This window comes from Talpa occidentalis, unplaced genomic scaffold (assembly GCF_014898055.3).
Source record: "Talpa occidentalis isolate TD23 unplaced genomic scaffold, MPIMG_talOcc4v2.1 talOcc4.13, whole genome shotgun sequence".
NCBI lineage: Eukaryota > Metazoa > Chordata > Mammalia > Eulipotyphla > Talpidae > Talpa > Talpa occidentalis.
In genome coordinates this window covers 24727681-24751329 of record NW_023601322.1, presented here as the reverse complement: position 1 = coordinate 24751329, position 23649 = coordinate 24727681, and the positions used below count along the sequence as shown (strand labels likewise).

The window sequence follows — 23649 nt, the reverse complement described above, 5'->3', positions numbered from 1 at the left end:
CACTGTTCTCACAAAATTGTTATGCTAGTATATGAACATGAGGTCTCTTACGTCACAAAAACAAAAGAAAACAAAAAGACAGAGATCTCATGACCTTAGTTTCCACCCACTAGAGTGTAATTTATTTGCTTTACTGCTCATCCATATCTGTTATCAGAGTTGCCTGACACACTGTCTCTGCTTCCTCAGCTGCATTTCACCCAACAACCCAATCCAACCCGTCATCCCTCGAACATGCCACTGGTATTGCTCTACAATTCAGCAGCCCTGGATGCAGCTCCTTCTTCCTGTATCCCTTAATTTCTTGACCTCCAGGACACCTCCTCCCCTGCTTTTCTCTCTCTTCCTTGACTGCTCATTCTCTGAATTTTCTGTAGGCTTCTCCTCCTCTGTCAGAAAGCTGAATGTTGGGGTGTTTGGGGGCTTCCCACCCACTTCTCTGTTTTCTAAACTCTCTTCCTTTATTTCCATAGCTGTTAATGACATTTACATTTTGATTCTTCCCAAAATGTATCTTCTCTGTATGAACTTTTCAGGTTTCACACTCATATCCAACTTCCTCCTTGACGTGTCCAAAAAGAACCTGATCTTCCACCAGGTTTCCCATCTCAGGAAATGACTTCTCTATCCATATCCTTTCTCAAATCAGAAAACTAAGAGTGTGGCTTTTCTCTTTTCTCCTCTTTTGTCCCTATATTTGACCCATCACCTAGTCTTGTCACTTCTACCATCAAACTATGTCTACAATTCTTTGATCTCATCCCTTCCCCATAACCAACACCCAAATCCTAGACACCTACACTTCCCCCTCAGCTACTTGGAGAGCCTGCTCACAGGTCTCCCCTGCTTTCATGACCTCCCAATATACATTTTCTTCATTTTAAAAGAAAAAGTAAAAGTGACTTTTAAAAATTAGCTATATCATGTGCCTCTCCATCTCAAAAGTTTTCAATAATTTCCTACTGTATTTTGAATCAAATGCAAATCCCCTACCATGTCCCACAGGGTCTGCCTTAATGTTCCAGTCCCAGTGCATGTTAGCATTTTCTTTCTTACTTTTTTTTTAAGATTTATTTGTATGCATACTAGAGCTGGGGTACAAGCCAGAGGTGCAGGGGGAGGGGGAGGTGGTGAGACGATTCACCGGAGACAGTGGGGAACAGAACAGGCAGATTGACTGAAATACGCTGCTGAGGAGAGCAGTGGGCAAGTCAGGAGAGATCTGCTGCACCATGTGGGTTTCTCCCTAGCCAGGGATCGAACTCATGCTGCAGTGGCTGGCGGTTAACTTCAAAGGTTGCATCTTAACCCCCTGTGCCACCAGGGAGGCCCTTCTTTCTTACAGTACTTTACCTTTGAATTCTTCTTCTAGTTTCCTAAATATATAAAGGCCTCCCCACCTAAGGGATCCACATCTGCCCTTTCATCAACCCAATATACCTCCCCAAGGCAACTTCTTCTAGTCCCTCAGGCCTGAACCATATCCTCCTATGAACCTGCTCTCACTGCCATATAACAAATACTAACATAGCATATATTGTTCAACAGAAGCTCAGCCAAGTATTTTAAATGAAATATATCATTTAATATTCTTCACAAATATATAAATCCTGCATTATAAGGAAATTAAGGCATAACTTTTTCATTTTTATTTTTATTGAAGTATCATTGTTTTATATCCTCACTAGTGTTTTGACAGGATGGGATTTCCCCCCTCAGGTTAGTTATCACAACACTCCCACCACTGAAACACACATAGTCCCCCACCATGGTCCTCTCCTCCCACTTACCCCCCATTAATCCTTCCTCCCCCTTCCCTTCTGAAAGCTCCAAAGCTATGGCCATGTTTCAAAGTTTGTCTTTTCCTGACTCTTTCTTTGGCTTCTCTATATTTCACATATAAGTGAGACCATCCAGTATTTATCACTCTCCTTCTAGCTAATTTCACTGAGCATAATCCTTTCCAGCTCTGTCCATGTTGCTGCAAATGGCATGAGTTTATCTTTGTTGATTGCTGAATACTAGTCCATTGTGTATATATACATTATCAGAATCATTATACTAAATATATTCTTCTATACCCTTATGTAAGTGAACATAACCTCAAATGCCTTCTACGTGTCCATCTTCAGTTAACAATGATCCACTTAAGCTAAGGAGAAACTGCTATAATAATGTTTCCTGAAATAACCTTTTTTTCATGAAAAATAAAATGGCAGTCTGATCATGACTAAGGCAAAGTACTTTTATAGATATTATGTGTCTACTTTCAAAAAGCAAAAAAAAGGGTGCTTGGAAAATTAGAAACTTAAAATGAGGCAGTCAGTTTTCTTTTAATCAGTATAGAAAAATAAGGGATTAAATAAATAAGAAGGAAGATACTCTCTGCAGTCCTATGACCACTGCAGCACTATTTACAATAGCCAGGTTATGGAAACAACCTAAGTGCACAAAAACTGATGAGTGGAGTAAGAAGATGTGGAAAAAACACAATGGAATCTACTCAGTGATTTAAAAAAAAAATATGAAATCCTGCCATATGTGATAGCATAGATGGAACTGGAGGGGATTATGCTAAGAGAAATAAGTCAAAAGGAGAAAGACAAATACTGGGTGGTTTCACTCATATTTGGAATGTAATCAAGGTAAACAAAGGAACATACCAATCTAAACCAAAAAAACTCTTAAAAATCTGACTGTAGTTTGAGACTAAAGAGGGAGAGGGTGGAGAGGGCAGCAAAGAAGACAGGAGCACAATGGCTTATAGTAGAAGAGGTTTGGGTGGGTGATTTTGTGGTGGGTGGGGGATGGTAACATATATCTGAAGAGAAGTAAACCTATATCCCTAAATCAAAAATGCTACCTAATAATAACAATAATACAACTTGTATATGTTTTTGTGTACACATATTATTTTACATGCATATATATAAATTGCAGTATAGGTGTATTATATGGTTGTTGTGTCTTGTCAAAGGTGTCAGAATTTGATTCAACCTAGAGATTGTATACTCTAAATTATTGCAGTCTATTTGCCCAGTCTTTCCAATGATTCTGCTGCTCCTAAGTTTCCAATTTAGACAATTCTAAATCCAATTTAGACAGAGTTGATAATGAACCATGATAAAATGGAACAGCTACATATTTCCATTCCTTCAGGTAAAGTTGTGCCTGCAAAGACCCAGATATGCCCCCCCCATGTGATACAGTGAATCGATGTATCACATAGGCTATTTTGGAAGTGTTCCATAACCCAAATTTCTGTATGATGATTTGAGTTTGCATCCAGCTGTGTAAACAGTTTACTAAATGGTGCTTGAAGAGATCGGATGATAACCCTCCCCACTCTCCTGGCAAAGGCATGCAATGGTTTCCTCCATTTCTTTCCCGATTGCCCTCAAGAACAGTCCTGCTTATGGATGACATTCTGTAAATTATTTCTCTTTTAAGATTCTAAATTATTCATTTTGACTTGATTTTTCTGGATGTAAATATGGCAAGGGACAAACTGAATTTACTTTGGTACCATGCCCTCCTAAGAGTATGTTCATTCATTTATTTAGCAAATATTTATTGAATGTCTAGCATCTGTCAGGCACACAATTGTATCATGATTTACTTTCAAATAAATTGAAAGCCAAAGAGATTATTTTTCTTGACTGCACATTTATGCATTTATACTTGCATCATGTGGATGGAAAAGATGAATTTCGAGCCTAGTGTTAACTATAAAATACATGAAAGAAGTATATGTTCACACCATTATTCAAAAGGCTAGACATTAGCATCTTTAGTTGAATGTCAGTCTTGACAATGGACATCAGAAATCGAAAGTGTATTTGTATGGCCACTTATGGGTTGAATTCACACACTCAAAATTTGTACTTTAACCAGAAAAACCAACTTAGTGAATGTTGCCTTGTGTTAGAAGCACTATTTCAGCAACACCACAGACATACAGACATTAGTTAAATATTTAAATGTTAACATGGAGGTAGAAATGGCCATTTTTTTCATGCTGTACATAGTAACTATATTTGTTAATTGTTTCTCTTCTCTCTCTCTCTCTCTCTCTCTCTCTCTCTGTCTCTCTCTCTCTCTCCCCCCCCCCCCTTCTTTTCTTTCACTCTCTCTCTCATAACCAATTGCTTATTATTTTCCCACAGATAACCAGAGAACGGATATTTGCCTTCAAGATAGCTCAGGCCTTCAGTAGCTCAGTAAGGCAGTTTGTGTGATGCCTGTGATTCCATTTGTCACAGGAACCTTTATGAGGGAACAGAAGATATAACTTCGCCTCATTTTTCATTTCCTGCTATCTCTCAGATTTCAGTCTTCAGCTGCTCTGTTTTCCTGTACCTCAACAAGAGCCGACATTATCGGAGCACCACCTGCTGCCACCATTGCGGCTGGGGCTCCGTCAGCAGTTCCAGGAGGAGAGAGCTTCCTTCCAGAGCAGCCAGGAACACTGCAGGCTGAGCAAACCAAGGCCACAGTTACGTCTATATAAACAACGCAAAGCAAGGCCTCAACAATTAACTAAATAATTGCAAGGGAGGAACATTCGTAGAACTGTAAAGCATGTTGAATTTTATGGAGCACTTCCCCACCTTTATTTCAGTGGAGCTTCGGAGCAGCTCTAAGATAACAGGGCTGGTACAAATATAGTCATGTGGAGATATGCTTTCTGCATCCCCTGATATTAGGAATGGCCTGGCTATGGGATGTAACTTCAAGATAAGCAATAGAGTAGGTGATTCAATGGAGGGCTACTCAGGCCAAACATATACAAAGAAAGGTGAACGTTCACTGTGAAGCAGAAGAAAAGATCTGCAACCAGACATGGGGTAGGTAAAATACAACTCTCAAAATGAGAAAGAAAAAAAAAAAAGATTTGTTGATTAGGTAAAGGGAGAAATGAACACATCACTGAGGAGTGAGTTGAGTCATTCATTGTGGGGAAGAAGAGGAAGTTGATGACAATGGACTGGTTTGGACTAATATTTCCCAAGGCCTTTCCTTAGAGTTTACTTATCCAAGATGGCCCCTGATTAATCTATTCTTGGCTTATAGGTGGCATTCTCACTCTATCGTCTCCTCTAGAATGTCTGACCCCCTTGGCCATAGTTCTCTTAAACACAAGTTCTCATCACCTCCCAGGACCATGATAACAGATTCATGTCAACACAGGAGTGGACAGGCCTGGTGAGTGGTCTGACCTAGTCCTTGTCTGACGTGAACAGTCTCTTCTCTTTACTCCTCCTCACAATCCTGTTCCAGTATCTAATGGTAAGTCTAACCTTGTTTGATTTTTGCTACCAAGTCATATACCTCAGTCTGACCACTGGGCCCAGTCTTTATCCTATACCTGTCCCTCTGAATCCTTTAGGACCACAGATTCTGGTTAGTTCCCACACAGGAGTGCCCATGTGGACCTCAGCCCAAGATGTGGGAATTCACAACTTCTGAGAAAGGCTTTCCTCATGCTGGCTGTCTACCAATTAGCTCTTTCACCTTAATTCTACAAGTCATCTACATGCCCTTCTCCAAAACTGTGTTTTTCCTGCCTGTTGAGAGATCTTTTAATTTGTTCTAAATATCTCCAGATGGACTATTACCTGGATGGAATATTATTATATTCTTTTGGTATCTACTTTTCTCCATGAGCCTACAGTAAAGTCACTCTTGCTAACATTTATTTAACCTGAATGAGGCCTAGGGATCTAATATCTTGTCTTACTTTCTTCTAGTCTCCCAGACTCCTGAACTCAAGTGTTGTCAAGTGATATGATAACTGTAAGACAGGATCAACATGATTTAAAGATAACTTACATTTCAGCTGTACCTAGAGAGTAATGTGCCACAAAAGAGTTCAAGCCTTGAGAGTGAAATGATTAAGAACTGAAAAAAGACCCATGTGGGACCAATGTACACAGAACATTGGAAAGCTGGTCCTGCAAGTGCAGATGGGTGAGACTGACACAAAGACCTCTCCACAAAATCCCACCATATCTGCTCTCCAGAATTCTCTGCACTCTAAGCATATCTCTTCTTCAAAATGCACTGGTTTTGATGTCACACATGCATTAATCTAGTTGTAAGTGATGAAAGATATGACAAGTTCTGGTTTGATGCACTACTGACACTAACCAAAGATATTAACAACTAGCCACAAAATGGGCCCTGAAATGGATGATGCTTTAATTGATTATTTTGCAAGGCATGAAAGGCTATGGACTGATGATGAAGTAGGGTGACATGCATGGTGTTGTACCCATCATGGGACAAGAGGACAGGAGCAATTCAGGCTGAGCATGGAGGGGCTGCAACTCTTGGGCCTCGGGCATGAATGGCTATGACCACTGGGAGCTCCACTCTGCAATGTTCCTTCACCTGACACCCTCCCTATAGCAGAAAAAACTATTGGTTTTCAAAGTGTCCAATTATCCTCTTTGATTGCTCCATCCGAAATCATTCTTGAGTTTTTCCTGGAACGTCTGATAAGTTTAGAACTGAACTCTAGTGACTTACAGCAGTATTTCCCCAAGTGTGAAATGCCACAGATAATTTTAGGTGATGCACAAGTTTGGCCAATAAAATTGAATCACATAGTGAGAAAGTTATTCCCTTTTCAATTCTCTTTTCATTCTTCTGATGACACCAAGGGTAAATTCTGTCTGGAATTGTACGTCTTCAACACCTCTCTAACACTTGCTTTTCTCCTTTTTTAACAAAGAAGCTCAAGTCTGCAGATTTGAAGCTCAGAGCTTTTGACAGTTAATAGTATATCCCCATAAATTAATAATATTGTTTAGTTACATTTATTTTCATTCTTTCTGCCATTTAATGGAAAGTAATACTAGTTATATATTTGAGATAGTAAAATCAAGGTTTCTTTCTTTTTAAAGATTCATTTATTTATTTGTTTATTTACACAAGCACCGGCTACAGTCAGAAGTGCGGGAGGGTGAGAGAATTCACCAGAGCCAGAGCGGGGAGCAGAACAGGCAGAAGGACCGAGGTACACTGCTGAGGGGAGCAGCGAGCCACAGGAGAGGTCTGCGCGCCCTGTGGGCCCCTCCTCAGGTGGCCGGGGAGCAGACGGGGATCAAACCGGTGCTGCAGAGACTGCGGGCAGCTTCGCAACCCAGCGCTCAATCGCTGCGCCACCAGGGAGGCCCAAATCAAGGTTTCTTTTAAAGTAAGTTTCTAATCTAAAAAGAACAGCTATGTTTGAAGGAAATCAAAATAAATGACAGGCAGGTGGTTTGTAACCGTAGGCATGGGGAAAATGTTGAGGGTGATATGCAAATTAATGGCCAGTAGCAAAAACTGGCTTGGGTCACAGTCTCAACATTTCCATTGTCATATGGAATTCCTCTCTCTCACCTTTCCTGGCCTTTCTGCTCTCCTTTTGCCCAAAATAAGATTTCAGTAGAAATGCAACTTGATTGTCTTGACAGTAAGTACACAACTCCCAAATTTTTATTCATTTCCTAGTGGTGCTACTAATCCCATTAAAAGTTCAGATATACGGGCCTCCCAGGTGGCACAGTGGTTGAGTGCTGGGTTGCAAAGCTACCCGCAGCCTCTGCAGCACCGGTTCTATCCCTGGACCCCAGGCGAGGGTCCCACATGGCACGCAGACCTCTTTTGCCACCCGCTGCTCCCCTGAGCAGTGTATTTCATCAGTCTGCCTGTTCTGTTCCCCACTCTGGCTCTGGTGGATTCTCTCACCCTCCCACGATTCTGACTGTACCCAGTGCTTGTATAAATAAATAAATGAATCTTAAAAAAAAAAAGCTCAGATATACACAAGGGAATGAGAAATTTGGCAAAGGGAAAGTCAGCAGCCTTTGCTTTCAGCACAGAGGGAAAGGAATGGGGGTGGGGATGTCAACATAGGATGGGGAATATATGCCCCTTCCAGCCTCCCAGCCTCCCCCTTGCCCTTAATATCTCCCATTGTAAGGGGGGGTGGTAAGTGGAGGGCGATCACAGCCCTTGTATTTGGGTAATTGCTTTCTCAAAATGAAATGGCGTCTTCTTTTTATTTCCTTTACTCTCGCCTAATAACACCAGCATATTGTATTCCCCACACTAAAATCTAGGTGTATAAATCTTTACAGACACAGTGAGGCCTTGTTGGGTTTGGCTGTTGTTTCTGAAAAGAGTATAAGGGGACATAAAATGTAAGTGAATCAAGCCCTTAGCTAGCATTTAATTGATAAGAACTAAAGCTAATATTAGATAACAAATAAATGGTCTGTTGCACAGGCATTTAATTAAACACCAAATTAATGCAGTAATGACCTACTGGAACTAACAGCCAGGAATGCTTTACTGCGTGCCAGCATCTGGACGCGTTCACCTTCCAATCTCCCTCCTGCTTCCCCCGCCTCCATGGACAGATACATTATAAAGAAATACATTCACTCATATCCTATGTGCTCATGTTTTCATGTCCCAACTCATCATGCATAATAATCCACTTTGCCCAAAGAAGCTTGACCATTTAGCTAACTCTCTACCAAGTTTCCCCCATCTAATGTCCCAAACCTTAGCATTTGGGACTATTTGAAACCCTGATCTTGTAGCCCTTGGCTGATTACATGCTGCCTTGAAGATTAATTGCAGACAGTGTTTTAGATAATGGTCTTAGGCAAGAGCATGCAAAATCATGAAGGAAAGAGAAGGAATCGATAGGGGGCTTTGTCTGCACCTATCTAGGAGCTTTCAGTCATACAATGAAATGCATAATAGGTATAGTAGATTAACTCCACTCAGATTTACTCAACTCATGCCTGTTGGCTTCCATACTTGTTGATGCACTACTGATACTAACCAAAGGCTAACTTCAAGTGTGAAATGCTACAGATAATTTTAGGTGATGCACAAATTTGGCCAATAAAATTGAATCACATAGCGAGATGGGGCTCATAAGGTCTGCATTCATACTAACTTCAAGACAACTCACATTCCCAAGTTAGCGATAAGTACCAGGGGCACTTTTTAAACACCTTTTGTATGCACAGGCCATACATGTTGATGGGTGTGCCACATTTTTCTCTGGGTCCACAAGACTTTGAAATCCTACTCTGCACATAGACACAGAGTCCTTTCAACACCACACTCCAGTTTCTCTGTTCACCCAGGCACAAATTTGTTTTGGTAAGGAAGCAATTTCCAGGAGTCAACAGCCCTATATAAATGCAATATTTCAAATCTGCACCTAAAAACTCAGTCTAGGTGACTTTACTGAAACAGTTCTACAGAATTCTGCACCCAGTATTGATCCAATTTCTCCCTCTTTGAGAAATAAGAAAATTTTCAGCATCTAGAATATGTACTTACCAATGTGAAGCTCCACCTATATATAATCTGTGAGTTAATGGGTCTCTATATAGCAAGAGGATTTAATGAGCATAGAGTAATTTGTTCCCCAAATCACCTCCTGTCCCCTTCTCAGACATGGTAATCAATCAAACTGAGTTTGACAAGCTGAGTTATTTCCCATTCACTCTAGCAAAACCAGCATACAGTAAGATATGTATATCTCTATAAATTATCTATATATCTACCTACCTACTGAACTCCCTAGCTACATATCGTTACAAGTTTTTGTGTTGGAATTTGTTTTTCCCTGCAGGACTCTCCAGGAAAAAGTCCACTTTACTATATGGCAATTTCTCTCCCATCCCATCCTCACACAAGCCTCATCTCCATCTCATACGTTCATCTTTCCCCAGAAAATTTCAGGTTACATATTCTATACTATTCTTACCCCTTGGAGTTAGAAGTCTGAAAGTTAATTTTAACTTTAATGAACATTTTTAGCAAATGTCCTTTTGTGAGGATATGGAGAAGAGTAAACCTATCATGGTGGAGTTTTCTGGAAAAACCAAGGTGAATAGGGCAGATCAGAAACTGGTGATTAGACTCTTAGCATCTCTCAACAGTATTATAAATGTTGTTCTTTTTATGAAGGGTTAGTACAATATGGGTGAGGGAGGAAAATTCAAGGGATTATAGTCTATCATATATACCTCCAATGGTATGTATAAAATAATAAAATCACTAATAACAGCTAATTTTTATTAACTAATACTAATGATCACGTGTTGGGCACTGTGGTAACTTTTAGGGAGCTACTTTAATCAGTAAGCATGTATATAATGTGTTGTTTGTAAAAATATGTAAGATGTAGATAATATAATAAACTTGTATAAGATATCTGACACATAGCCAACAACCTATTTTCTCATTAATACATTAGAGCTCATCCTCCTACTAAATGGTTGAGTAAAAGTGCTATGTCTTTTGATTTCCTAAATTATTCTTAATATCAATTGTTCATGAAATACACTTTACACCTCTGTAAGATAGTCTGGGCAGGTAATCTTACCCTTTGGAAACAAATATCTGAAATCCAGAGACATTTAAAAATCACACAGTAATTGCAGCCTGGAACTAGACGGGGAAAACCGACCTACAGAGAAGATAGTTTGTTTGTTGTTTTTAACATTGCCCCTTGCCTGGAGAGGCTCCAATGAACACTGTTGGAATAAACTGCCTGGGAAAAGACAGTCATGTAATAAATTAAAAAAATAAATAAATAGATACAAAATTGTCTCCTCTAATTTTTGTTCTTCAGTCATATGTTTTATCCCAGGATAGAAAATTGTTTACAAGCAATTACAGTAATTAAGCATAAATACACCCCAGTGAGGCAAATATTATTATCCACTTTTTAACAGATGGGGAAGCAGAAGTAGAGAGAGCTAGAATGACCTGCACAAGGCCAAACAGAGCAACTGCCACTGCACGGGAAGAGCCTGGAACCATCGACACTTCAGATTTGTCCTCAAACTTCTGCAACACTTTTTAAAGAAAAGTTGACTTTTAAGAAAGGGAAAAAGAAATAAAGGTTGAAAGTGACTGGTGACAGTGCCAGGGACAGAGATGCAGGCTTGAGGGATGCAAAGCGACATAGCCTGATGCCTCAAGGTCCCGGCTCATTTTGGGGCTTCCTCAGCTTGGCAGCAAAGGTCATAAATAGAATATGAGTGAGTCTCCTCTAATAAATAAAGTGGCCAAGTTTTTTTTTCCAGTTGTGCATCTTCAGAATGAGCCTGAGCCATAAAATGAAGATTACTGGAACCACAGCAAAAGCTGTGCTCGTGATGAAGACACAATGCCCTTCTGAAGGGCTTTGGAATTTGTGAGTCAAATGCACAGTTGCATTAATATTAGGGAAATTACATCCAGAGAACATGCTGAAAGACAAGAAGGCTAACTTCTCATGCTGAGTCTTTTTGCCCATTATCACATTTGACAAACAGTTTGAATTCAAGCAGAAAGTGTATGGACAAATAGAGTAACACAGAAATGAAGCAATGGGATTAAGAGTTAACAAAAACAAATCTAAAATGAAAAGTTGACAGGTGAGTTTCATGTCACATTCCAGGAATAAAAAACAGTGAAGCTAAGACAAATAATTGCCTGATTTTTCTGTTGAAACAGCTGGGTAATTTTTTTTTTATCCTATTTGTCATCACTTATCGATATAAGATGGATGCAGCATGCAGCAAAACAAGAGAGATTCACAGTCCTCCTGCAGATAGCTTCACGAAGTTGTATATAAAGGACAGAAAAGTTTCATCATGCCCATAACTACAGGGAACCAAACAATTATTCATGGCATGCATCATTTCTTTGAAAATGTATATAGCTACCACATACCAACATCTCCTGAGGGAGAGGGAGAGTAGGAGGGAGAGGGAGAGAGAGAAGAAGGGGGGGAGGGAGGGAGAGAGAGAGAGAGAGAGAGAGAGAGAGAGAGAGAGAGAGAATTCTTTACACAAATATAATACGAAACATACAAATATGTTTTGGCCAGCATTGGAACAAGTATGGACTGTCATTACTAGTGATAACTCACTTGCTTTCAAAAGATTAGAAAATTCATTAAAAGAAAAATATTAATATTGGAGTCTTTTCTGACTCCTATTACTCCTTAGGTGTTTCTACATGCTATTAGAAAATTTAACTGTTTTGGCAATGAGAAATAAGGGGAGAAAATTAGGGAGATGAATAGGACTATCAAGTTGTATATCTACCACCAATTTAAAAATTATCCCTGGCAACAAAAAAAAAAATCTTTAGATGTTAAATAGAAATTGTCTCAAAGATCAAAATGTGGGTAAATAACGCAAAGTAGGATGACAGGAATAATACAATTTGACTGCCAGTTAATTTTTATTATCTCTTATTTTGTTCATCTGTAATCATGACCTCCTAAATTTAGCAGAATGAATTCCAAAACATACCTACCAACCTAAACGGGTGAGTGAATGAATGACTCATCAATCATAAGTAGCTTTATCTTTATTTATACCAGTAGGCAAGTTGGAAATTTGATGTTTGAAAAGTAGAGGTTCCTGTCTTAGACTACTGAGCCACCCCACACACACACCTGTCAAATATCCATTGCATTTGTTAGTGTCTAGGCTGAGACATCATCCAATACTGTATGATGTCCAGCAAGCAGCACTATGATTCCAAAATGGTTCCCTGCACTATTATCACTCAGGAATTTGGGTTTGGGCTGGCTTTGGTTTTTACCCTGTATCCTATCCACCAAATCACCTCCAGATAAGAAGGTTTATCTATCATCAAAACATTGGACAATGGTCTGGATTGTGTGGTTTCTCTCACCTTTGACTATAAATGCTGATAAGTAATTGTGTTGCTGCCTTCCAACTCACTGGAGAAGATCAGGCCCCTCTGGAAGCAATTACCAAACCTGGCCAGTAGGTAAGTGATAGCTCCTGTGCCCAGGCCTGTAATTCAATAATATGACCAAACATCTCTGTTCTGAAATGCTGTTATCTACTCTATACCTAAGAGAAAAGTACAGTGAAGAGAGTATCTAATGACCTCCCCAGTTGATGTATCCTAAAATTTTCAATATGACATTTGAGCAAAGTCACATTTCTTCTTTTCCCAAACCCAGATTCCAGTTCATAAGTAGTTTATTTAGGTTTATTGGGTCTCAAATCTCTCCTGTACTTTTCTGTTTTTTCAAACACTTTATAATCATTAGTTACATAGTGATACCATATATTTTCTGGCAACCAATGCAGGAAAACTCCTAGAGCAAGCTATTAAACCCATCTCTCCCCAGCTCCCACTTTGATATCCAGAGGATTGAGGTGGTCTAGGGCAAGTTCCACTGGCTAGAAAATTATGAAGTCATAATTGGTTTATTTCTAAGCCACTGTGACATCTTCTTTTATTGGTCAATACATTTTTTAAAGATATAATTATGCATACAAGAACTGGAGTGCAGGCCAGAGGTGTGGAGTTGGGTGAGAGGTTTCACTAGAGACAGAGTGGGGAATAGAACAGGCAGACTGACTGAAATACACTGCTGAGGGGAGCAGTGGGCAAGACAGGAGAGGTCTGCTGCGTGTTGGTAAATATCTTAGATTTTCTTCATATTCCATCTGCCCTAAAGAATCAATGATAAGGAGTAGGGAAATAAAAATTTTAACTTTTCATTAGAAAAGCAATGGGTCTTTATTTATTCCTTATTTTCTATAATTATTCACATAATATATAGTACTATGTAATGAATAAATATTTATTTATGCATTGAGTTGTTAGTTGATATTAAAAGGGAAGACAGGAAGATATTTTTGTTGTTATTTTCCTTGTATGATACCCATTATCTCTCCATCTTTGAAATTACATCTTTAAACTTATCTTTAAAATTATGTGCAAAGGGCCTCCCTTGTGCCACAAGGTATTAAGACACAACCTATGAAGCTGTCTGCAGTTACTACAGCGTGAGTTCAATCTCCAGCCAGGGAGCTTCCCACATGGTGCAGCAGACCTCTCCTGACTCGCCAGTTGCTCCCCTCAGCAGTATATTTCAGTCAGTCTTCCTGTTCTGATTCCCACTCTGTCTCTGGTGAATCTTCTCTCCCTCTACACCTCTGGACTGTGCCCCAATTCTTGTATGCATAAATAAATAAATCTTTAAAAAATAAAATAAAATTATAAGCAAAAATTGCACTTCAGAGTCTACCTTCCTTGATGTTTTAGCAGTTCTCTGACAAAGGCAGAATCTATTCATTTTCTCCCAACTGTGATGGAGAAAGTATTATGGTGATCTTTAGTAATTAAGCAACCTATTTAGATAATTTGTGAGTGTACAGACTTTGTCTCTAAGTGGTTTCATGGCCAACATGCCATGCCATACACCTCAATTGAAAAAAATAATTCATAACTCTCCACTAAAGTGAGTGGTAATCTTCATAAAATATGAATCTGACCTTGAACACCCTTCAACCGCAGGCTAATGTGGATGTTAGTGGGGCAGCCTACTCTCTCATGCTCTGGATTCTGCCTACCACTCTCATCTCAAGGTTTCCTGACACTACATAATATGGTAGCAACACCAACTGCTCTTGATCCACTATTGCCCCAACACTCTAAACATCACAAAGTATCTTCTACCGTTATCATACAACCCTCACATCTCAGACATATTGAACTCTCTTCAATCTGGAATGTTCTGTGTTTGTTCCAGATAAGTAGTGATAATGCCCCTTGTGATGTATTTTCTGATTTATGGTTCCTTACTAAACCAAACTGGCACATACAGCTGTGATATTTTCTTTAATAGTGTTAGTCTATGGGCCTCCCCTGGTGGCACAGCAGTTGCGCACCGGGCTGCGAAGCTGCCCGCAGCCTCTGCAGCGCCGGTTCGATCCCTGGCCACCAGCAAGGGTACCACAAAGCGCAACAGACCTCTCCTGCCACGCCTGATGCTCCCCTCAGCAGTATATTTTGTCAGTCTGCCTATTCTGTTCCCCGCTCTGGCTCTGGTGAATTCTCTCACCCTCCTGCGCTTCTGACTGTACCCAGCACTTATATAAATAAATTAATAAATCTTTTAAAAAAACATAATAAAAAGAAAAAATAGTGTTAGTCTACCTTTCATAAAGGTTGTTTCTATAGCATGTGAATTCATAATTCAAGAAGTAAACTGTTAGCAAAAGCTTTCCTGAATGTAAAACTCAAAATAAGTTTTTTCAGATCACAGCTGTTAGAAACAGTTGTTTGAAGATCAAAAAGGAAAAAAGGAAGGAAGAGAAAACTTCAGATGGAAACTCATTAAGCAATTATTTCTCCTATCTAATCAATGTCCTTCATTAGGCAAAAAAATTATCACACTTATTTACTTTGTGCAATGACCCTTCATATCTTTGTATAAAATAAGGATTTGTGATTCCATTTCTGACTAGCTTTGAGCTTAAAGTTCACTTTCCCACCTGTATGGGATTATTTAGGCATGCACTGACTGCATGTTCATTAGCTAATGACTGCTGTGTCTGGCCATCCATAAGGGTCAAGTTCATTATTACGAAGCAACATGAGGGCTTTGCAGTCAGAGCAAAACAACTCAGGAAGGAGGAAATACCAACAACCTCCAACCTTTGCATTTTTTTCTTCCCCACTTATAGGTTAACTCACTTCGCCAGTAGCTTCCCCAAATTAATCCACCTTCAAAATGTAGACTACCATCACCTACATATTTCAGTTCTACTTCTTAGGTTTTTTGCCACTACAACTCATTTCTCCACTTTCTAACCTTCCATGATAACAAAAAGCAAACACACATCAGAAACACATGCAGCAATGCATACACAGAGGACAAAAGAAAGTTAGGAGATGAATTTTTGTCAACTGGTTGTGAAAACTTAGGATCAAGAGTCCTCTATAGCCTAAATACAATTGAAATCTAATTAAATATTGTATATCTGTATTTTTCTGTAAATACTGACATCTAATCATCTTTAGTCACAATAAAGACAAAATGAATACAGAGCTAGTAGTATTTAAGGGATAGTGCTCAAAATCTGAATCATGACTTAAATGAATAACTTTATATTCCATGATATGAAAAAGAATAGGAAACTAATATCTATAAGGTTTTATGCAGTTTCTTAGTGTTGAAAATGTTCAAGTTACATAGACACAGCCTTACTTTTTATTGCTTGGATAGCCTTTAAAAATAATATACCATATTTTGAGACATTATATTTTCAACTATTAATGTTGATAAAAGTTGGGCACAGGGATGTGAGTCTTGGAATATTCTTTCCATTACCACATATTCCATTTCCCTGACAACTTCACATCTCTGCTCCTTAAGATTCCTTTTCAGTACATACTAGAAAGACGTTTTTGAACTTGTCCACTGCTATTTCTAATTTGTCTGATCTTCATCAGTCAGTTTAAAGGAGCATAAAATGTCATCTGCCTCATCCGTCACTGTGTGTGTGTGTTAATGTATTTATCTGATTCACTTCCCCTGACTCGGCTAAGCTTGATGCAGTTCTGAATCTTTCCCATCTCCTCATTTATTTCAGTCACTCCTCGGGTGTACTGGAGCTGAATTTCTCAGGTAGACTCGTCTGAAAAGATGGCATGCTTTAGCAATTCTATAAGCAATCATCATCCAAATAGCCTGCAAGTTCTGCTTTGTATATTCACTATGAGTTTAGTGCCAAACAAAGGTATATTTTCCCCCTAGTCCCTCACTTAGTTCTTTCAGGAAACTTTTCAATGGAGAAATGGTGACTTGATTTCTTTCAGATGCCTGGAGATACTGAAGGATGCTATGTGAGCATGTGGCCTGGGTATGAACACTAATGTGACATTTGGTAACAGTATGGTCACAATTGCTACTATTGAAAATAACAGTTTACTTTCCTGGTGCAGTGACATGATGAAATGAAGTGGTTTAGGGCTACTTTTTTCAGGGGCTCAGTACAATGTCAGAACTTTCTCCTTTGTCACCGTCACCACCATCATCATCATGAACACTTTAGACTCTAACACTTAACTATATGCTTATGATACTTAAGCGACTAATGCCAGGTCTTGGTCATATTAATAGGTAGAGAGACAAAATAAGGTAAATTAACATCGCAGGCAGTAGATACTGTTTCTTAGGTGAATAGTGATGCCACAAGATTCCTACACAGGAATGTCTAACAGACACTGCCCTCTTGTTGCCTGACCATACATTGGGCCACCAGTTACACATAGCCATCCCCTTCTTATAAGGATACCAGTCACATTGGATTAGTTTAATTTTAAACTAATCACCTCCTGGGGCCTCCCCTGTGGTGCAGCGGGTTGAGCACAGCGCTGTGAAGCTGTCCGCAGCCTCCGTGGTGCTGGTTCGATTCCCACCAGGGGAGATTCCCACAGGGCATGAAAGACCTCTCCTGTCTCGCCTGCTGCTCCCTTCAGCAGTGTATTTTGGTCCTTCTGCCTGTTCTGCTCCCTGCTCTGTTTCTGGTGGATTCTCTCACCCTCCTGCACCTCTGGCCTATACCCCAGTGCTTGTATAAATAAATATTGAAAAAAAAAGAGTTTAAACTAATCACCTCCTTAAAGACTTAATGTCCAAATATGGTTAAAGTGCAAGGTACTGGGGGTTGAGGCCTCAACATCTGCATTTGGGAGTGGTCCAAATCAACCCCTAATGTGGAGCTAACATTCTAGTGCTAGAAACAAACTCATGCCCTCATAAAAATCAACTCCCTGGGAATGCCTCTAGGGTTTCTCCATCACACCAACATGCCTAAACCCAGGAACCCAAAACAGAGGGTCAGGCTAAGTGTGCTGTCACCCACACACACTAAACTTTCTCCCATTTTGCCAGCACCACCCAAAATGAGGGGAAGAGTGAGCACTACCTCTCCATTCCTGTTGTGAGCTATCTCTTCTCAAGGATTCCTTTGATATCCACCATAACCTGGCTCCTTTTGAGAATGATGAGGACGAAGTTCTAAACACAGTGAGATTTGGCCTTGAAGCTGCAGATGCAAGGGCAAACCCAAGGGATAGTCCCAATCACAGGTTTAATAGGAATATAATAAGAGAAGGAAAAGCTTTGTAAAATAAATGCACTATGTGTAACCTGAACTTCCTAGTCTCAGCAGTCTGAAGGTAAAATCAGGTCACATTAATATTAATAATAATTTCTTTCTGGCCCAGAGCCATACCCAAAGAACAGCACAGTCTTATTCGTGTTTCCCCTGCCCCACACCCCAAGGTCTTTGACCATCTCTCAGTTATTTCTGGGTGGCCAAAGGATGAGTTTCAGTTCCCATTGGCTCAGAAATAAATACACATCTGCCCTTTCTCTCTAAGCTCTGTGAAGGAGTTTAATTACGGAATATTTGGGGCATTGCCTCTCCACCACCACAGCTGAGCAGGTTGTCTGTGAGAGGGCTGCCTCCCCGCCACTCTGCACTGCAGTTTCTGTCAAACCTGGCAATGCTGCCCCTTGAAAACTTGTAAATGATGCCCTTTCTCCAACTTACCTATGTCATCCTCACCTAGGCAACCAGGCAGCACCACCAGTATCTCAAGGCTAACACATCTCTTGCTAAAATGTTCCCTGGAAATGAAGGAGAGGGGACTTCAACTTCAGGCTTCTCCTCACCCCTAAATAAAGTACTCAAACATACCAACTCATGGATTTTCAGTCTAGCCAAGAGTTAAGTGACTGAGTTTCACATACATTCTGCTAAAACCCCAGAAAGGACTTACTTTAGGAATAACATAAAGTAAGGTCAACACTCTAGAACTGATGACAAAACCAAACACACAAACCTTAACAAATAAAATCAAATGTGACAGAATAAAAAGTGCCCACTAGTAACTTAGCTGTCCACCTGGAGAACAGTCAACATTCTTCAGATACTATAATCCAGGTTCCCACCAACTTACCATTGCTTCTATGTAGCGTAAAATCAAATATTACTACAAATGCAAAAGAGAAAAATGAAATAATAAAGAAAAAAATTAACAGAAACAGATTCCAATACACCCACATGTTACAATTAGTAAGGCAAGGGATTTTAAAAGACATTACATTGATAAAAGGATACAAACTTTTAATTAAAAGCTGAATAAGGTCAGAGGATATAAGATATAACTTAATGAATTTAGTTGCTAACACTGCATTATATAACCAAAATTTATTAAAAGAATAGAACTTAAATGCTTTCAACAAAACAGGTAAATACATGCAGCAATAGATGAATTAATTAATTTGAGGGGGGAATCCTTTCACAGTGTATGTATATATCAAATCTTCACATGTACAACTTAAATATCTTCCAATTTTGTCAATTATATGTCAATAAATCTGGTAAATAAGCAGTTATTTATGTTTCTCGGTATTAAAAGTAAAGATGGTCATTTTGAGTAAATGGATGGCAAACAGAAAATAAAACAACTGGTGATTCTAGAAATGGTAAATAAAAATTGTGAAATAATATATTCACTGAATGTGTTTAGTGGTGAGCTAGAGAGCACAGAAGAGAAATTTATAAAACTTAAGGTCAGAGCAATAGAACTAATCAAAGTAAAAATAGTTTAAATATATGAACAAAATCTCAGAAATCTGCACATCAATATCAAGAGACCTAACTTACGTGTAATTGAAGTACTGAAAAAGGAGTGGAAAATGGAGCAGAAAATATCTGAACAAATAATAACAAATTTTATGAAAAAAATCAGCTTAAAAATCTAAGAATCCCAAGCAGATAAATACGTGAAAACCACACTTTGTCACCTTAGGGAATGAGTGAAATATTACTGCTGTAAAATACCTACATTTTATTTGAAATGACACAATATTATTTATAAATAGACTGTGAAAAAATTAAGAAAACATTGTAAACCACAGCTATCATTTTAAAAATATAAATATAACTAAAAATCTAATAGGTAAATTAAAAAAGACATATAAAAGTTGTATTTTATTGGCTTTTGAAAAGCCAGGAAAGGAAAAATGAGGAACAGCAGCAATAGTTTGGACAAAGAGAAAACAAAAAGTCAAACCAGACCAATAATTAGTAGATTAGACCTTTATATTTATGGTTGACAATTTTTGACAAAGTCTTAATAGGAATTCAGTAGAATCTTCTCAATAGTGGTACTGAGGCAATTAGATATCCAAGTGCAATTAAAAAAAATGAATAAGAAAAAATAACTTCATACCATTGTGAAAATTAGCTAAAAGTCTATCATGGGTCTATTAAATCATAGACTTAAATGTACAGTCTAGAACTGTAAAATGTACAGTCTAGAACTGTAAAATGTCTACAACAAAGCTCCAGAAAAACATCCCTGTGACCTTGGTTTAAACAGATTTATTTATTTACTTATGACATCAAATTCTCTACTCATAATTTTTAAAAAGTGGCTTAACTTCATCAAAATTCAAAACTTGTCCTCCTTGAAAAACAGTGTTTAGAAAATGAAAAGACAAGCAACAAACTAAGAGAGAAATCTGCAAAACAAATGTCTGATAAAGAACTGAATCCAAGATTTATTTTACATATTCAATGTTCAATGCATATAATAAAGAACTCCCAAATTCAATGAGAAATACAAGGAGCCAATATTTCCCCAAAGATGGTATAGTGATGGAAAAAAAAAAATCACATGGAAAGTTGTTCAAAAGCATTAGGATTTAGGAAAATGAAAATTCAAACCACCATGAGATATCACTACACCTTGATTAGAATGTCTATGATTAGAAATACTTCACATTGCAAGTGTTGGGGAGAATGTGTAGCAACTATAAATTATTTCTATTTCTGATGAGAATGTCAAATGATATAGCCACTTTGGAAAGAGGTTGATAATTTAATAAAAAGTTAAACACATCCTGGGGACTCCCTGATGGTGCAAGGGGTTAAGTCTTGGCACAAAGAAGCTATTGGCAGCCACTGCACCATGAGTTCGATTCCCAGCCAGGGAGCTGACCCATATGGCACAGAAGACCTCTCCTGTCTTGCCACTGCACCCCTCAGGAGTATATTTCAGTAGATCTGCCTGTTCTGCTCCCCACTCTGTTTCTGGTGAATCCTCTCACCCCACCCCACCCCATACCTCTGGCCTATACCCCAGGTATTGTATGCATCAATAAATAAATCTTTAAAAAATAAAATAAAAATATGCTCATGGTAACACTGCTTATAAAAGCAAAACACTAAACAAGAGAAATGTCCAACAATAAAATAGATCATTGTGTTATTAAACTGATTACAATACTGCAATAAAAAATTTTAAAAATACCCTACAGCTTCATGCAAATACATGGATGAAACTTCAGAACATACTTACGGGTAAAAATGGCAAATCATAGAAGCACAAAAATATTATTATGGTTATAAAAATTAAAAATATAGAAAATTAAAATGTTACTTAGGAATATTAACAACTGTTGTAAAACTATAAAGAGAAACAAACACAATTCAGATTAATGTTTCTCCAGGGCAGATGGAATGGGAATAGATAGAAGGGAGAGTGCATGGGGTGTCTCAAATTTAATTGTGATGTTTTAATTCTTAAATTGGGTGGTGGTCAACCTGAGTGTTTCTTATATATTTTTTTATATTGCAGGCCTGTTTTATAAGTATCCTCTGTAATTTATTCAGTATTTAATAAAATATGTAAGCAATCATAGAACTTTCAAATATAGGGATTGTCAGACTGGATGTACAAAGTGTGACAATGCATATGCTGTCTAGAAAAGGTCCACTTAAAATAAAAAGACTAGAGAGTTTGAAAGAATAAGGATGGGAAAATAAATAAATAAAAAAACATAAGGATGGGAAAATAAGCAAATAAAAAACATAAAAGAACAAAAAGCATAAGAAAGCAGATGTTATATAAGTCAATGTAGACTTAAAGACAGAAGTATCTTCAGTAATAAAGGAGTATTTCTTAATATCCAAAGGTACAGTTCGACAAAGTAATGTAAAAGGAGTGAAATATTCATGTGCAAACACAAAGACAAACTGATTCAGTAAAATTGCCCTTGTTATCCAAAGCAGTACAGTCTACTAAGCCTTTTGTTAAGTCATTTTCATAAAGTCTGTCTCTTTCTCTCTTCCTCCCCTTTCCCCCCACCTCCTTTTCTCTCCATCTCTTTCCCCTTTTCATCTCCCCTCTTTCTCCTACAAGATGAAAGAAACATAAAAGACAAAAAATGATGTAAAGTGATGAGACTATTACCATTAATTTACATAGAAATATTTTGAGTGTTTCCAAACCCTCAAAATAACCTACCAAATTATATCAAATAATACATGAATCCTAAATAACACTAACATAAAGTAAAAGCAGGAATGAGATGAGCACAGCCTGTGCAAAACAGAAATAGTGTATATACATGTAGTTACACTTTTGAGTCAGGAAGACAGTGAGCACAATGGAAGACCCAGAGATGGTGATGGCGTTAGGCTGAGTCGACGGAGGCTGGGGCGGTGGGAGATACAGGATAGTGGTGTATAGGCGAGAAAGGAAGAACATCCTGTATTAACATCTTATTGGCTTAATCCAGGAGACCAGGCAGGTCACTAAGGTCTTTCTTCTGTGTCTGCCTGTCTCCATATCAAAGGTCTAAATCCATGGACTGCTGCGGCTTATGTAGAAGGCTTGAAATAAGAGAGTATACCACCTCACTTTTGCCTATTGTCATGGAAGTGAAAATATTCCTCAGATTTCTTTTGATTAGCATAAACAGGTACTAATGTAGCTCTTTGGAAAAATATAGCACCATAACTAGCTTGAAAAGGTGGGAAATACCTGTAATAATGCAGATTCCTTCTTTGAGATCTCTGGAAAGAAGAGTTGTGATCTGGAAGGAGTCAGGCTCTGTCGACTTCATCAATCCATCATTCCAATCCTGAATCACCTTTCTTCAAATTTCTTTGACTTCATATTCACAAACTTTGACCCTATCCTAAAGAAAGAGAAGAAAAAGCACACTATCAGCAAGAACAATAAAACTTAAAAAAAATAAAATATAAATGTATTCATAATCAACATCACAACTGTCAGCATTTATTCACTTTAAATCTGAACTAATTGGCTGAAATTCTAAACATAATTTGTTTAGACAATGAACTTTTAATTTCTGCCTCTATTTGCAACTTGCTCTTTTCATTGGTAGTTTTTCTCTCTTATTTTTTATGTCTGCACTTAAATCAGGAATACAAATATTGAACTTAAAAATGAATTGATACATAGTTGAACCCATGTGTGATCAGAAAAATCGAAGACATTTTTCTTTTCAGACAAAAGTATTAAAATGAATTGCATCTAGGCTAAGTGGAAATATTACATTGACATGAGTAATATTCAAGTTGCTGCAAAAGACTGCAGTATTTGCTGATTACTCTATGGTAACTGTGTCAGAAACAGGGCTTGGGGACAGATTTCATCTTCTAAAATTATTTCCACTGAGAAGGAGAAGCTAGCACCTTGATGATTCTGAAAGAATAAACAAAACAAAATAACTCAGGCAACTGACATAGGCTGGGGACATGTACAAACTACCAACTTCTCTGGCCCCTGTCCATTTAGTCTTCTCTCCTAATTCACTCTGATTTATGTCATGGGTGGATTTATTCTCTTCTTTTCTCCAGCTCACGATTAATATTTTCAGAGTTAGACTATTTTTCCTAGTTCATACTCTCTGGAGAAAGAGGTGCAGATCATATAAGCTGGGGTTCAGTCACAGAGGATTCCCATGTCTCT

General features: G+C 38.3%; 1 long non-coding RNA gene across 1 annotated transcript in view; it reads right to left on the bottom strand.

Moving 5' to 3' along the window:
• LOC129145593 (uncharacterized) overlaps positions 1-23649 on the bottom strand; it is a 134528-nt gene that overhangs the window by 18444 nt on the left and 92435 nt on the right. The window contains exon 2 of the long non-coding RNA XR_008551371.1: positions 22696-22852. This is a non-coding gene — a long non-coding RNA (uncharacterized LOC129145593). The remainder of the gene's footprint in view (positions 1-22695; positions 22853-23649) is intronic.